This window comes from Humulus lupulus, chromosome 1 (genome assembly GCF_963169125.1).
Source record: "Humulus lupulus chromosome 1, drHumLupu1.1, whole genome shotgun sequence".
Lineage (NCBI taxonomy): Eukaryota > Viridiplantae > Streptophyta > Magnoliopsida > Rosales > Cannabaceae > Humulus > Humulus lupulus.
The window spans coordinates 157,804,832-157,809,235 of record NC_084793.1 but is presented as its reverse complement, the minus strand read 5'-3'; the positions used below and the strand labels follow the sequence as shown (position 1 = coordinate 157,809,235).

The following is a 4,404-nucleotide window of genomic DNA, read 5'->3' as shown; positions in this document are numbered from 1 at the left end:
TGTCATTGTGGAATCGACAAAATTTTGAAGGGTCTCTCTTCGCCCTTTGATTTTTTAGAGGCTCCGACTTTTTCCACGGAAGGCGGGCAGAATTTGCCAAGAAGATGCGCTCTCTAATATCCATGAGGTCGGTTGGGGCATGCCGTTTTTGCGAGTTTTCCCTTGACCCTCTACGTGGGTTTCCATGGGTACTCCTGGGTGCATTTGACGGTGGTGCTGAACTCGGAGTCGAGGTTCTAACTGACCGGCTGGCTCGTTGACGATCCCTAGGAAAGTTGTCAAACGGAGTTTCCTAGTGATCTCGTGACATGGGTGCAAAACTCGAGGTTGAGGTTCTAACCGATCGACTTGGCCTGGGTCGACTATCCCGACGGGACTTATGAGTCCCGCCTTGCCTCTTTCTGACGTTAACGTCAGTTGCAAGAGAGGGTAGTCGAGCCAAGACCTCCTCGATTTGCTTGTTTGCCTTGGCTATATGGCTCTCAACCGCATGTTCTCCAACTCCACCGTAGTCAAGTAATCCGGGTTCGGGTTCGGCGGTAGAGGCGCTGAACTTCCCGTGTCATTGTGGCCCATCGGTTGCTTTCTCGACCGCTGCTAAATTTCTGGGCTTTGTTCGTCGGAAACAGCGGTATGGTGAGCCTCCTGCCCACCATGCTGATCCATTTCGTTACTGTGCCTTGAACAAGTGAACACCATGATGAATTTTGTTCTGAATCTTTTTCACTAGCACTAATTTGCAGCTCTCAATGAAAGCACCAATCTGTTGACGTGGTTTTTCGCCAACAGTATATTACGTAATTAGCTGGAATAAATTAGTGCTTAAGGATAAACCATAATAAGGATAATAACACTTAAGGATGCTCGGAATGAGATATTAAGAACACTCGTTCCTTTTTACGTGGTTTGGAGGCTAAAATCCCCCTAGTCCACGAGTCGATATTATTACTGTATATCTCTCTATATTTTGGCAGAGTATTTGCATTACAGAGAAAAAACTCAACCCCTTTTCCTATCCAAGGTCTTGGTATTTATAGAAGAACCATCCTAGGATAGGTGTTGGGGTAATCACGTAAATACAAATCCTTTCTGTGACCTGTCTTGCACAAATGATGAATATTACAATATATATTAAGGTATGGTCTAATCAATAGGTAAAATTAATCATGGGTCGTCTGGAATAATTGAACATGTGATGTCTGATCATGCACGTTTATGTTACGTGTCCGAGAATTCAGGGATAAACGGACATGTAATATCTGATCTCACACGTTTATATATAACGTATCCAGGTTTATAAAGGCTCCTAGAAATGGCAGATCTTCAGCGTACCCCGACCTGAACATAATAAAGCCAGCTCGCATCTAGGACGCTGTGCTTTATATGCGTCTCCAGCTCGTGTCCTATTACTCTATATTCATCAGCTCATGTTATTTGCCCGGGGAGTCTCGCTGCCTTTACAGAGGATATATCAATCCGTGGATCATCTAGTATTGTCCTTGGCTAGCAAGCTATACTCGAGCCGCCTAAAAGACCCGGGCTAAAATATCAGGATGTACATTTGCCCCCCAAGACCTATAGTTCCTTCCATGTCAAATGTTGATAATAAACTACAAAAATACAATTCTGAACATAAAAGCGCATGATGAGACACATGCATACATCAACTGTGCATTATGATCAATTTCTATCAGAGTGACAAATACAATGCAACAAAGCACATTTAATATCATCATTAGTGACAAAAAGCTCTCTGTAAAGACAATTGTTAGTTCCTTCACTTTACTAGGAGGACCTGGCCTAGAAGTAGCTGCAGTACTGCCAAATCCAAACTTTGGCTTCTTATCAGTTGGTTTTAGAATCTGGAAAGAACACATTAAGCTCTCATCAACACTCATCATGGCACCAGCATTGTCAAACTCGCCACAGTAGTTAGGCACTGAGAATAGCATTACAAGTTTTCGGTTAGCAAAGAACTCATATCCGTCTTCCACAACCTGCAAAATTAACATATATTTAGGCTCTAAAGGGCTGTCATAACATAACATCATCACTAGTTTTTGAGCTTAAAAAGATCCCAAACCTGATGAGCTCTGCAGATCAAGTCAAGATCCTGCTTTCGCAGAAATTCAGTTACTCTATCAGCACCAAATGTGAAAGAAACACCCATTTCATTTGGGCCCCAACCTTGAATGCCTTTGCTAGGATCAGACCATAGAAGATCACACAACAAGCCATGTTCTGGTACATCAGTAAGCCTTTGTATCATTCTTATATGGTTAAAGTTGTTCAAATCAGGAGAAAGCCCTCCATGCATACATGGTATCTTTTCATCTATGAGGGCTGCCACAGGAAGGCAGTTGAAACAGTCTGTGAATATTCTCCAGAGTCTGACATTGAACCTTATCTTGTACTCATCATAAAACCCAATATGCGGTTTATTGAGGCACATTCATGGTTGCCTCTAAGGAGGAAAAAGTTCTCAGGGTATTTGATTTTGTATGCTAGATAAGGCATATTGTTTCTAGGCTTTGCTTTCCTTTGTCTACATAATCCCCCAAGAATAAGTAGTTTGAACGAGGTGGTAATCCACCATACTCGAAAAGCCTTAGAAGATCAGAATATTGCCCATGAATATCACCTGGATCACAATGAAAGAATTGTGTTTGAACAATTATTGTGGTGAAAATTCATCTCTTAAAGCAGTTCTTCTCAGTAAGTGGCTCTTGGTTTTTCACTTGAAAACAAACATGGATTATGCATTTATATATAGACACACATTTACACAAAGAAAATGTCAATTAAGTTAATCTATTTTCCAAGAATGTCACCTGAATCACAAAGAAAAGTGTGTAAAGTTTGAAATTCTTGAAAAGTCATCTCTTAAGGCAGTTTTTCTCAATAAGTTTTTCTTGGTTTTGCACTTGAAAAAACAACATCAATTATGCATACATATACACACATTTACATGTTGAGCATTGTAATGATCCATGAAGATCTAATCCATATATAGATGATATTCCCATATATATTTATATAACAAGTTATTTCTTAACACCATAAACCAGACCCTCTACTGCTATAAGCATCAAACTTTGAAGATTAATTAAGGTAATCTACTGTCATCCATGCTTAATTATCTATACTTAAACAGGTTTACGCATTAATGGGAATACACCAGAATTGAACAGAATCTCTACTAATCCTTGAATTAGAATTTAAAATAAAGCCTAATTGGCTCAAAATTATTATCCCAATCGTATAAAAATAGAACACATATAGCCTATTTTCTATCCAACTACTCAAGTTCATATGAAGAAAAATTGGACCTAAAAGACACCCCATAACTTAAAAAAATTCCAACATAAATGCACTCAGTGCAGTCACTTTATTCTTGTCCGACCAAGTTTCAACAAAGTACACATAAACCAAAACAGAACACCCATAAGTAAATTCAAGAAGATCACATAACAGAACAAATTTCTAATTAACTTGATCATGAGATAAACATATGAACATGAAAAATTAAAGAATACCAAGAGAATTTCACGTGTAAACAATTAAAAGTAGTAGTTAACGTACCACAAATTTTAACAGGTGCTTCAAGCTCCAAGAGAATGGACTGTCTCAAGAAAATATCTCTAGAAACAAAGCAAAGCTGCTTAATCTCAGTCTCTGAAAGCTGGACTTGCTTCCCAGGATTTGTTCTAACTTCAAGAAGCCTATTAATTATACCATCAAGAACCGAACCATTCATTTTCTTTTCTGGTCTTCTCCTTCTTCTGATGATGGTGAACCTAAAAAATCAAGTCTTTTTTACTTACACAACACCAGAGAACCAAAAAAAGAGCACAAAAAGACTAAGTAAGAAGCATAAAGAAGAAGAATACTTTGTTCTTCTTCTCAAGCTTCAAGATTTTTGAGTGAGAGATAGAGAAAGAAAAGAAAAGAAAAAAAAGATTGAGCTTTAAATCAAATGGGAATTTGAGTTTAATGGCCTGGAGTTGGAGGGGAACTTTGGCATCTTCTTTGGAGCTTTAGAGATAAAAAAAATCAAACCCACCTACTAAAAACTATAAAGCAAAGAATATATTCTTTTTGCGAGAGAAACCATAAGGAGAGTGACTCTCTCCACAAACACTCATAAAATCTGGACATGTTCATTCATTCTCCACAATTTTATGAACTCTCTTACTATCTATGAATTACACAATATGCTCAAGTTTTTATATTCCTATTCTATACCTGCACTTCAGTGAAAAAAAATTGATGACAATTGGGAAAAGAAGAAGAAGAAGAAGAATTGAAATTTAGAACTATACTTGAAGTATTACTGTGAATGAGAAGGAGATAAGTATACGTGTGAAGTGGTTTGATGACTCAGCAAATCTGATTCCTATGTAT

General features: G+C 38.1%; 1 pseudogene; it reads right to left on the bottom strand.

Annotated features, from left to right (window-relative positions):
- Positions 1-1,610: 1,610 nt before the first annotated feature.
- Positions 1,611-4,081, bottom strand: LOC133823765 (serine/threonine-protein phosphatase PP1-like; annotated as a pseudogene).
- Between the last annotated feature and the right edge of the window lie 323 nt (positions 4,082-4,404).